The sequence below is a fragment of the Lissotriton helveticus genome, chromosome 1_1 (assembly GCF_964261635.1).
Source record: "Lissotriton helveticus chromosome 1_1, aLisHel1.1, whole genome shotgun sequence".
NCBI classification, from domain to species: domain Eukaryota; kingdom Metazoa; phylum Chordata; class Amphibia; order Caudata; family Salamandridae; genus Lissotriton; species Lissotriton helveticus.
The window spans coordinates 430,644,499-430,657,414 of NC_136057.1; the positions used below are offsets into that span (position 1 = coordinate 430,644,499).

The following is a 12,916-nucleotide window of genomic DNA, read 5'->3' on the forward strand; positions in this document are numbered from 1 at the left end:
TACTCGGTGACTAGTTGGACTCACACGTTTTGCGTGTAGAGGAGTCTGTTGTAAGTAATCTATGCATCAACTTTTAACACGTGTTCACAGAAGTTGCACTGTTTGTCAAGTGACTTAACAGCACTGCTGCCTTTTACACCAATATTTTTCATTCGTGAGATGGTAGCTTTGCTTCATTTGTTGAACATACTAGTGAATAACTTCATTGTGCGATTGCCTCTTCATTGATTCACTTAGGTCAAGGCCATGCTGTTTATGGGCACACAGGCGCACTGTCCTTTCCAGCATAACATCACGTTTGAAAACATTTCCTCTTAGCAGACGGAATGCTGCATCTGTTAAACCGTAGGAGTACCGCCTATTACTTTTTACGTCACTGATGGTTACCAGAAGACCCATAGGAGGTGAACATGTCTCTTCCTGTAGGCACTGTTTAGTGTTCCTTAATAATTACTGGATATTTCCTGTTTTATTGATGAACATTCACAAATATTTCTATCCGAGAAGGCTGCAAAAAAATGCGAGAGGACTGCATCATTTGAGTTGACACCACTTTGGGTGGTGAAGATATTTGTAGATTGTGGATGGAGATGCATACAGCGAATGATATAACAAGCATTGGAAATGCAATAGGTCTTGCAATTACGCGAGTCTGAACTATTAGCATTGTAAATGATAATGCCCTTTATTTTTGCGTTCTGGTTTTTAGAACATAAATAAAAGGCTTTGTCATTTACAAGGCCTATAGCTTAAATTTGCGTTAAAACGAGACCTATTGCATTGCAAATGCTTGTTTTCTATGTAATGTTCCTTTGATGGGATGAGGAGGTTTCTGAGGTGGGAGTATCAGGCAAGTGACACTTCTCTGGCTCCCTCTGTAGCAGCCTTCAGGGAGAATCCCTCTTCATTACTACCTCCACCTGACCACGGACTCTTCAACGCACTCCCTTACAAGCTTGATTAGCTACTATTCCTCTCCAGTGCACCTTATCTCAAAGATGACCTTGGGCCCCGCCCCATGTCAGGCACCATCTCCCGGTAAAAACATTAGTAAAATCACCTTCATACTTAAAACATTGAATAGAGCAATAAATATAATTAGCAAGCACTTTAAAGTATGTTCCACAGTGGCCATTATGGCCCGACTGCTAATTAAATAAACAAAAACAGAAAGGCCATGACAGGGCCGGCTTCAGCGCTGATGCAAAAGTCTTTTTTGGCGCTGCACCAAAAACCTCTTTCTCCATAAATACCTTTACTACCACCTTCCAACAGTGTACCTCATCCGTCCATGCCCCCCTGTTGACCTCTTCCTCGGATTCCCTCACTGCCACACGCCACAAGTGCCCCACATCTCCCCATAGCCCCTCCCCTTTATGACCTCCTCCTCGGATTCCCTCACTGCCACCCTCCCCCAGTGCCCCTCGTCTCTCTGTAGCCCCTCCCCCTCATGACCTCCTCATCAGACTCCCTCAATACCACCATCCACCGGTGCCCCTCATCTCTCCCTAGTTTCCTCCACCCCATGACCTCCTCTTCGGATTCCCTCACTGCCACCCTCCACCAGCGCCCCTCATCTCTCTGTAGCCCATCCCCCTCATGACCTCCTCCTTAGACTCCCTCACTACCACCCTCTACCAGTGCCCCTCATCTCTCCCTAGCTTCCCCCTCCACCCCATGACCTCTTCCTCGGATTCCCTCACTGTCATCCTCCAACAGTGCCCCTCATCGCTCCATAGTCCCTCCCACTACCTCCTCCTCGGATTACCTCACTGGCACCCTCCACCAGCGCCCCTCATGTTTACGTATCCCCTCTCTCATATGCATTTAATTTGTTGTATAACGCTGCTCATATGAATGTAGTGTGTGTCAGTACTTTACATCACGCACACACTTACAGAGACAATGAATCATGCAAGTATGTAAATCAGTCTACAGGGAATGTCACATAAGCCAATGAGGATTACAAGGTGTAGGAATCATAGGTCATCCATTCTGGTGTAGTATATTTTAAGAGGGTTTGGTCTGGGGAAACACAACCTTAGGATTTAAAGAGTATTCCATGGGGGTCAGCTTTACTGATAAAAATGTTTATCTGCCCAAACATACTCATTTTAGCAACATTAGAATAATGAAAAGACTAGGGAAGTTCTAACTATATCACAAAACAAAAAAAGCGAAGTTCTAATTATACCATTCATGTTTGTTTGCAGCTCTTTGGTGGCAGTTCGTCGTTCACTGCCTTTTGTTAGGATTGTAACTTCTGAAGTAACACAAGGATCTCTGTGACAAAGGCAGTAACCCACTGAGCTATCCACATAAAATACAGTGCGTCTGCATCTAAAAAATACTAACAGACAAACGATTGCTCTAAAGCAGGATCATTAATCACCAACTTTATCTGGGCATTGCCATTTTGTATTGTTTTATTGTTGACCAGCATCGGCTATGATGAAATGATAAAAACTGTTTAAATGAAGCACATACGAAGTATGTGTCCTGCTGGGCCTATGCAGATTTTAAAAAGAATTTTTTTTTGTAACACATTCTCTTACCTACTCCATTAGTCATATTTTGTGTCACAGCCTTACGTGATAAGCAGCTGCAGGGGTCAGGGGGTGACTAGGAATAAACAGACCACTTTCCGCTGCGCTGCATAGAAAAAGAAATATCAATGCAGCAGGACAGTAGGCAAAGGTTACCAAAGGTTACCGTTGTCAAAGAAAGGATTTGTCCCCTTTCACCATGCAGAGATGAAGGGGTGAAAAAAGTAAACAAAGCCTAATTAACATGTTAATGGTCTTTTAAAGACCTGTTAAGTACTTTGGTGCGGCTGCTATAATCTTAAACTGTCTGTGTGCGCCCGGGAAGCTGTCTCCCCGGGCTGACACACACGACCTGTGCGTTGCACGCCTGCCTTCAAGCCCTCACTGCGAGGGCCAAGGCTCCTGTTTGGGTGGGCCAGGCTCATCTTTGGATGGGCCGGGCCCACCCGGCCCACCCGCTAGAACCGGGCCTGCAAGGTAGTGAGGTGCGTAGTCCAAGGGAGATAATGTGGATGTAGAGATTCCAAACCCTTCACTCACATAATAGAACTTAGTAACAGCTGTCCGTCCCAGTACTTTAGCTTTATGAAGACGGAAAGGTAGTTGGATAACCCCACCTACGTAATACAACACAAATTATGCAAGAGAACACAGTTTTCTAGTAAGGTGCTAGGAGGAGGCCAGTTGCGAGTAAATGACAGATGCAGGATCTCAGTGGGAAATGCAAGCAGGTTACAGTGTATATGACCTGCAAGTCAGCTTCTTAATGGTACCTGATTTCCTGGCAGTTCGAAATGCAATCTAGTGCATTTTCCCTAATTGAAAGGGATTATTTGGATCAATATACTCTTATTGACCTTTTAATGCTTCTTGTTTCCCCATTTGCCCTCTTTTCTCTCTAGTTAGTTAGACTTTTATTTACTTCCTTTGCTTTTTTTTGCTTTTCTTTACCTCTTCCAATCCCTGCTCTATTTTATGTAAAGATCCTCTATCCACATGCAGACAAAGCCACCCCTCAGTATAAGATCCTTATTTGTTTTTACTTGAACAGAAAGCCAATTATAAAGTGCCCAATAGTTGTAAACAGTACACTCAAAATGTGTAAAAAAAAGTTTCATACAGTACTAAATTCAAGTAACATATTAGATATTTTTGCCAATAAAGTGCTTACTCGTAAACAGTATTTTTCTCTCATCTGTGCGAAAGTTGCATACACTACTATATTTAAAAATCTAAATAAGATGGGGGAGACATAAAAAAGAAGATAGAAGGGGGGGCAAAGTCCTATGGTTACGAGAACCTACAACAGAGTTAAATATAGAGGATTAATAATAAATGTCTGAGAACATTCCTGTTTAAAGTCAGTTCTACCACTATTCACAAATAACTCCCATTCCTACTGTTGTTCGTTTATCATTTTTCATAAAGTGCAATGAGGAAAAAGAGGTATTAAGGTCATCTATTTTCATAAATGTAAATTCCTATTTGCAGCTTGTCCCTTCACACATTGCCTCCTCATTTTCCATATTTTTACTCAATCTCCTTATTAGAGTGAAAATCTAAAAAAAATTCTCTACTCTTCCTTTACTTCTCTTTTGTACCTGCACCAAATAAGTGGAAGAGCAAGGATAGATTGTATGGTTTTTTTGTCCTTTTATTCCTTCTTTAAAGTTGAATATATAACTCCGCATCTGTGTTTAGTCCATAGGGAATTTCAGTACCCATCAATAGTATTTTTTTGATTCTTCTTGGTGAAGTTCCAATTCCCGATTGCCTCCTCAAGGCCGTTGCATAACATGTTTTATGCCATAGTACTTTATATTTTCCAATCTTCCATCATGTATTTCCCAAACATGTTTGCACAGCATATTGTAAGTTCTAGCTTTTTTATGGCTCCCAGATGTTGCAAAATACAGAGCTTTAATTTGATGATGCTACTACCCACGTATTTCATTCAACAGATGCACTCCAGGACATACACTACTGATTCCATTTCACATGTAATTCTTGCCTGTATTTTGGTTTTTTTCCCATTTACAGTGTCAGTCTGATATATTCTGACCATATTTGCAAGCTTTACATTTAGTACATTTGAAAAAGCCTTCCTTTTAATTCAAGAGCCAGTTACTCATTTTGCCCTGCTCGCAGACTGGTTTCATGTAGCTGCGCTTAAGGAGATCTCCTAGAGAGGGAGCTTTTCTGTAAGTGATATTTAGTGATCTGGGAAGTACCTTTCAAATCCTCATCCAGTTGCAAACATTTTACAACTGTCCCTTAACAGGTTTCTTACTTTTCCACTGGATGTATTGTAATCTGTGTAATCTGCAATGTACCTGCTGGTCTGTCTTTCATTCTTACATCTCTCATCTTTGCGTTTAGTTATTAGTAAAATTTCAAGTTTTTTCGATTCAGCTCTATTTAGGGCACCATTCAGGTCCATCACTGGATATCCTCTCGTCTGCAATCTTTCAAGCATTTCCATGTCTTACCCTTAGGAACTCTCCATAAGGGACACTCCATTGCAGTGGTAGGGATGTCCACTATTAGCATATGGTATGCTGTTTGTACTCGTGGGTTTTCTATACAGTTTGGGACAAATTTTCTCTTTCCTATATAAAATTTGATATCTAAAAAAATCATCCTTGTCCCGAATATCAAAAGTGAATTTCAAGTTCAAGTATTTCTGATTAAAAAATTTCGAAAAATCATTCTAAGTCCGTTTTTTCACCTTCCCTTATTAAACAAAGTCCATCTATAAAATGGACCCACATAATCATTCTCTCCATATTCATTTTGTTCTGTTCACTCCAGGCAATTTCTGCTTCCCTACGACCCATAAAAAGATTCACGTATGTGGTTGCGAGTGATGTGCTGTTGCTTGTAAAAATGTTTTATTGTTAAATAAAAAAACATTATGATGAAGACAGAAATTGATCATATCCAGCAACATATTGGAGTGTTCTCGCAGAGAGATGGAGCAAGCCTGTAAAAAATATTCACATGCTTCAATCTCATCTGAATGTTGAATCTAGGTGTATAACGAGACCACATCCACTGTAGCCATATGATAGTTTGATTTCCGGGGTAACTCATTTATTCTATTTAAAAAATACTGCGAGTCCCACAGATAAGATTCTTTACATATGGGAAGAGAAATATGTCACCCCTCAGTATAAGATCCTTATTTGTTTTTACTTGAACAGAGAGCCAATTATAAAGTGCCCACTAGTTGTAAACAGTACACTCAACATGTGTAAAAAAAGTTTCATACAGTACTAAATTCAAGTAACATATTAGATATTTTTGCCAATAAAGTGCTTACTCGTAAACAGTATTTTTCTCTCATCTGTGCGAAAGTTGCATACACTACTATATTTAAAAATCTAAAAAAGATGGGGGAGACATAAAAAAGAAGATAGAAGGGGGGGGCGAAGTCCTATGGTTAAGAGAACCTACAACAGAGTTAAATATAGAGGATTAATAATAAATGTCTGAGAACATTCCTGTTCAAAGTCAGCTCTACCACTATTCACAAATAACTCCCATTCCTACTGTTGTTCGTTTATCATTTTTCATAAAGTGCAATGAGGAAAAAGAGGTATTAAGGTCATCTATTTTCATAAATGTAAATTCCTATTTGCAGCTTGTCCCTTCACACATTGCCTCCTCATTTTCCATATTTTTACTCAATCTCCTTATTAGAGTGAAAATCTAAAAAAAAATCTCTACTCTTCCTTTACTTCTCTTTTGTACCTGCACCAAATAAGTGGAAGAGCAAGGCTAGATTGTATGGTTTTTCTGTCCTTTTATTCCTTCTTTAAAGTTGAATATATAACTCTGCATCTGTGTTTAGTCCATAGGGAATTTCAGTACCCATCAATAGTATTTTTTTGATTCTTCTTGGTGAAGTTCCAATTCCCGATTGCCTCCTCAAGGTCGTTGCATAACATGTTTTATGCCATAGTACTTTATATTTTCCAATCTTCCATCATGTATTTCCCAAACATGTTTGCCACAGCATATTGTAAGTTCTAGTTTTTTTATGGCTCCCAGATGTTGCAAAATACAGAGCTTTAATTTGATGATGCTACTACCCACGTATTTCATTCAACAGATGCACTCCAGGACATACACTACTGATTCCATTTCACATGTAATTCTCGCCTGTATTTTGTTTTTTTTCCCATTTACAGTATCAGTCTGTTATATTCTGACCATATTTGCAAGCTTTACATTTAGTACATTTGAAAAAGCCTTCCTTTTAATTCAAGAGCCAGTTACTCATTTTGCCCTGCTCGCAGACTGGTTTCATGTAGCTGCGCTTAAGGAGATCTCCTAGAGAGGGAGCTTTTCTGTAAGTGATATTTAGTGATCTGGGAAGTACCTTTCAAATCCTCATCCAGTTGCAAACATTTTACAACTGTCCCTTAACAGGTTTCTTACTTTTCCACTGGATGTATTGTAATCTGTGTAATCTGCAATGTACCTGCTGGTCTGTCTTTCATTCTTACATCTCTCATCTTTGCGTTTAGTTATTAGTAAAATTTCAAGTTTTTTCGATTCAGCTCTATTTAGGGCACCATTCAGGTCCATCACTGGATATCCTCTCGTCTGCAATCTTTCAAGCATTTCCATGTCTTACCCTTAGGAACTCTCCATAAGGGACACTCCATTGCAGTGGTAGGGATGTCCACTATTAGCATATGGTATGCTGTTTGTACTCGTGGGTTTTCTATACAGTTTGGGACAAATTTTCTCTTTCCTATATAAAATTTGATATCTAAAAAATCATCCTTGTCCCGAATATCAAAAGTGAATTTCAAGTTCAAGTATTTCTGATAAAAAAATTTAGAAAAATCATTCTCAGTCCGTTTTTTCACCTTCCCTTATTAAACAAAGTCCATCTATAAAATGGACCCACATAATCATTCTCTCCATATTCATTTTGTTCTGTTCACTCCAGGCAATTTCTGCTTCCCTACGACCCATAAAAAGATTCACGTATGTGGTTGCGAGTGATGTACCCATGGCTGTTGCTTGTAAAAATGTTTTATTGTTAAATAAAAAAACATTATGATGAAGACAGAAATTGATCATATCCAGCAACATATTGGAGTGTTCTCGCAGAGAGATGGAGCAAGCCTGTAAAAAATATTCACATGCTTCAATCTCATCTGAATGTTGAATCTAGGTGTATAACGAGACCACATCCACTGTAGCCATATGAGAGTTTGATTTCCGGGGTAACTCATTTATTCTATTTAAAAAATACTGCGTGTCCCGCAGATAAGATTCTTTACATATGGGAAGAGAAATAGGTCAATAAATCTTGATGTATTTTCCAATAGTGCACATATTGAGCTATTGGTCTGCCCAGGGGATCTACTGTGTCTTTGTGCACATTGGGAAGAAAGTAAATTGTTGGCATGATTAGATGAGTGATTTTTAAATAGTCGTAAGTTCTAGTTAGTTCAGGTCCCTATATATATATATATATATATATATATATATATATATATACATATGTGTATGTGTGGGTGTATATGTGTATCTATATGTGTGTGTGTGTGCATATATATGTGGGTGTATATGTCTGTGTGTGCGTATGTGTGCGTATGTATGTGTGTGCGTGAATGTGCGCATATATAGGTGTGTGTGTCTGTATTTGTGTGCATGTGTGTGTGTGGGGACAGGTGGACTAGTGTGAAATGAGTATTTGCTCAGGTTACCAAATTTACAAAACTACTTGGATGAAGTCTTATATACAAAGGTTAAGTTGCACACAACCCAATGTCATCATTCAAAATATATTATTTATTATTAACTGTTGAATTGCTGATACATTTCTAGAGTCAATTAATGTGGTTAAAAACACATGGTCACATTATTTATAAAAACATTTTTGCTAAAAATTCAAAAATCACTAAGCTTATATGCACAAATTATTACACTTAAAACACAAAATGTATTAATGAACAAATTGTCGACGCGGCGTTTCGGTGATCTACAATATCTGGACCTTCTTCAGGACATTGATGTTCAATTTAAAAGCACATCTAAACAAAAAGGTGTATAATAACAATCAGTTAGACATGGTACTGGGTTGTTTTTTTCACAATTTTATCTAATATCACTGTTCTTTAAGTATTTATCATGAACATCCTATTTATTCATTTCATACATTGACCATTGTTAAATAATTAAATGTATCCTTATTAATCCCCTATTATTTAGTAACCCGTCAAAAACCTTTGCTCATATCCCTGCATATGCTAAAACAATTTAGCTTTTGAAACTGTTATAAGAAATTGTCTCATACCTATTGGGTCTTGAAAAGACCTCCAATAATCTGTGTGGATAAAAACCTTAGAGGCTTGCTGGTAAGTCAAGCCCTGCTGGAGGAAAAATCAATTAACTCTGCCCTTTACATTGTGGTTGTTAATATTATAACCTGTTCTTAGGTATCTCCAAAAAAGCTGTATTTTTCGGTTTAAAAAAGACATTATTTCATTATTCTTATTCTCTACTTCCCATTTTTTCTATTTCGTACATAAGTATACCCTTAGTGTCCCTTCTCCTTACCACAGATGGCCTTCAAGGGAATGTGGGGAGGACGTATTTTTCTTGTAGAAACCATAGACTTCCTCTTTTAAGTCTGGAAACATAATGATTTATAAGGGAGTCACAAATTCAATATTTTATCTCCCCTTTCCTTACTGTCTACCCTTTCCTTGCTGTTTGATTGGGTAATTACAGCCTTCTTACCTTTAATTTATTCCACAATTTTATTAATTCTTCTCTATTGTTCCCTTTATTTAATTGTGGAATTCCACTAGTTTGGAGTTTTATTTGTTCCAAGCTATAAAAGAATAAGTATTGCCAATTAATTCATGCTCCTAATATCTATAGCTACCTGGGGACCACCACCACCCCTGGGGCTTTCAATAATTATTTGTGGGGGGCAGACTGTCCCCCCGCAGCCCCCGGGGACCGCCACCCCTGGGGCTTCTTTATTTAAAAATATATATACCTGCGTGGGTGGGCTAGAGCCCCCCACGTGCCCTGGGCACCGCCACCTTCCCGGGGCACTATAATGCAAATAAGGGTGTCTGTTATGGACTCCCGAGGCCCAGGGACCACCACCTCCTGGGGCTGTGCATTGGTTGTGTGGGGGGCCGCCTCCTGGAGCCCTTCATGGACCCATGGCCAGTTCCTGCAGTGTCCCGGGGTGCCCACCACCGGGACACTGCAGTTTGCTATGGCAGGGCGGGAGCCACGCAGCCCCCCTCCAAATAAATGATTAAAAAAACAACTGGCCATGCCCCGGGGGATGGGGTCCCTGGCGCCGAATATGGCCTCGGGGGGGGCGGCCACCTGGCCCCCTTTTATTTAAAAAAAAACATAGGGTTAAGACCCTGAGGGATGGGGTCCCCAGGGCCCATAAAATAGGTAAGGAAGGGGGGCCACACAGCCCTCCTTCTTAAAAAAAAAAATAATAAACACGATTGTGCCGGAGGCCCCGCCCCCTCCCAGCAACACTCTGCAAACGATCCCTGTGGCATGTTTTAAGTTGGGGAAATAATTCCCCTTCAATCCTGAGGAACCTGGGGGGCAACTAGCCCACCAGGTGCTTCCAGTAAGCGCCACTGCACTGCGTTGCAGAGAGGGGATCCCGGCCACGCCCCTTTTTACACCTCTCTGCAACACAGCTCTGTGGTGCTTACTGGAGTTACTTGTTGGGCTAGTTGTACCCCAGGGAACTTCAGGATTTAAGGGGACTTAATCCCCCAACTTAAAACGCGCCATGGGCCGCGTTTGCACAGTGGTGAAGGAAGGGGGCAGGGCCTGAGGTGACATGTGTGCAAACACGCCCTGTGGCACGTTTTAAGTTGGGGAATTAATTCCTCTTTAATCCTGAGGGTTCCTGGGGGCCAACTAGCCCACCAGGTACCTCCAGTAAGCGCCACTGCGCTGCGTTGCAGAGAGGTGGGCCAGGCCATGCCCCTTTTTACACCGCTCTGCAACGCAGCTCTGTGGTGCTTACTGGAGGTACCTGGTGGGCTAGTTGGACCCAGAGCGGTGCAGAAAGGGGGCATGGCCTTTGTCTACCTCTCACAAATCCCACTGCGTGGGGCTTACTGGTGGTAAAAGGTAGGCTAGTTGGCCCGTAAAGGACCCCAAGCAGTGAAGGGGACTTCAATCCCCATCCAAGAGTGTGCCAGGGAGCACGTTTGTAGAGTGGTGGGCAAAGTGGGTGTGGCCGGTAAGAGTAATTATATTGCTGCTGTGTGGGACTGACTGGAGGTAATAGTTTGGGTGGTTGGCCCCCAAGGATGTCCTTGGGGGGCCAACCACCCCTCTTGTTTGCGCCGGGAAACCCTTTGTTGGGTAGCTGTGCGCCCTATAAATGAAATAAAATAAATTGTTTCCTCCAGTAAGTCCCACACAGTGGGATTGCTGAGACGTCTTCGAGGCCATGGCCCCGTTTCTCTACCACTCTGCAAACGTGCCTCGTGGCAGGCTACGGGATGGGGGATGAAGTCCAATTTAGTCTTGAGGGAGTTTGGGGGCCAAGAATCCCTTCTGGTACCTCCTGTAAGTCCTACGCAGCGGAATTCCTGAGCGTTGGTTGGGCGCCCAGCACCCTTTCTCCACCACTCTGCAAACACGACTACTAGTTAAAGTAGCATATTTCTGCACCTCCGATTTAGAGGTAGTTTTAATCCCCCTGCTAATCACAGGGTTACCCCAACGCATAGTGTTCCCTAGTGTATGTAGGTGTTTTCACTGTATTCTAAGTGTCTTTTAGCACAGCACTGGCTCTAGGCCTGGTTAGTCAGTCAGTTACTACCAGTACCCGTCTGTAAAAGTTGTGGGCACAGGATGATTTTGCAACAAGGCCTCTTTCTGCTCCTCTGTTGCTTCTTCCTGCACGTCTTGCTTCTTCCTGCAATCTTCTTCTTATTTGTGGACTTCTGTTGCCTCTTTCTGCATTTCTTTTGCTTCTTTCTGTGGGTTTTTTCTTCTTTCTTCACGTCCTTCCTCTGTAGGTATAGTTAGAAAGTAGCATTTAAAAAACCTTTGAAATTCACTTAAAAAACCATAGGTTTCAGGCATGTTATAGTTAGAAATTAGCATTTAAAAAACCTTAGAAATTCAATGAAATAGGTTTTAGGGATATATATATATATATATATATGTATGTATGTATGTATGTATGTATGTATGTATGTATGTATGTATGTATGTATGTATGTATGTATGTATGTATGTATGTATGTATGTATGTATGGCCCGAGTGTGTATATATCTATTTATCTGTGTGTATATATCTATCTATCTGTATGTATGGCGCGAGTTATAGTTAGCTGAACTAACTATAACAGGGGAATTTCTCCGGTTTTGTACGAGTGAAATGTCCAACTAACTATAACTTTCCCTAAAACCTATGCTTTTTTCAGTGAATATATATATATATATATATATGTATGTATGCGTGTGCATATGTATGTATGCGTGTGCATATGTATGTATGCGTGTGCATATGTATGTATGCGTGTGCATATGTATATCTGCATATATATGCATGTGCATATGTATGCGCGTGCATATATATGTATGCGCGTGCATATATATATATATGTATGTATGCGCATGCATATATGTATGTATGTGTGTGCATGTGTGTGTGCGCATATATATGTATGTATGCGTGCGCATATATATATGTATGCATGTGTGTGTGTGTGTGTGTGTGTGTGTATATATATATATATATATATATATATATATATATATTCACTGATAAAAACCCTAGATTTCAGGGCTGTTATAGTGGACATTTCACTCGTACAAAACCATTGAAATTCCTCCGTTATAGTTAGTTGTACTAACTATAACTCGCGCGCCCACAATCCACTGCTGATGATACATATTACATCATTCATGACATGGTCAGTGACATCACTGATGACATCTCAAATGACGTCACTGATGACATCAGCCAGTTAATATGGTTTGGTTCGATATTTAAATATGTATTATTGATATATATATAATGACTGAGTGGATATATAAATATCTAGGTGGAGGATTTAATAGCAGTGTGATTGACTGGTTAAGTGACTAATTTATAGTGTCTTACTAAATATATTAGATAGTGACTAAACTGTGTGAATATCTGTCTCACTCTGTCAGTTGTGTAAACTGCTGCATCAGTTGATTACTATCTACTGTGTTGATGAGCAAATATATCTCTTAGTGATACATGTACAACGAAGAAGAAAACATAAAAGGCAGTGTATGTGACAGTAGTTGTTTATAAAAAACTATACATAACAGTGTGTGATTGTGTAAATGACTGTATACTT

The 12,916-nt window shown here is 40.2% G+C and overlaps 1 protein-coding gene across 6 annotated transcripts in view; it reads left to right on the forward strand.

The window, feature by feature from the left end:
* Positions 1–12,916, forward strand: part of DNM1L (dynamin 1 like) — a 747,198-nt gene that overhangs the window by 700,180 nt on the left and 34,102 nt on the right. The window contains exon 17 of one of the 6 annotated variants that reach the window (XR_013606882.1): positions 3,024–3,939. The exons of the other annotated variants lie outside the window; for them this stretch is intronic. The gene's annotated coding sequence lies outside the window, so the exon portion shown is untranslated. Of the gene's footprint in view, positions 1–3,023; positions 3,940–12,916 lie in introns of those variants that run through there. 6 annotated transcript variants of the gene reach the window in all.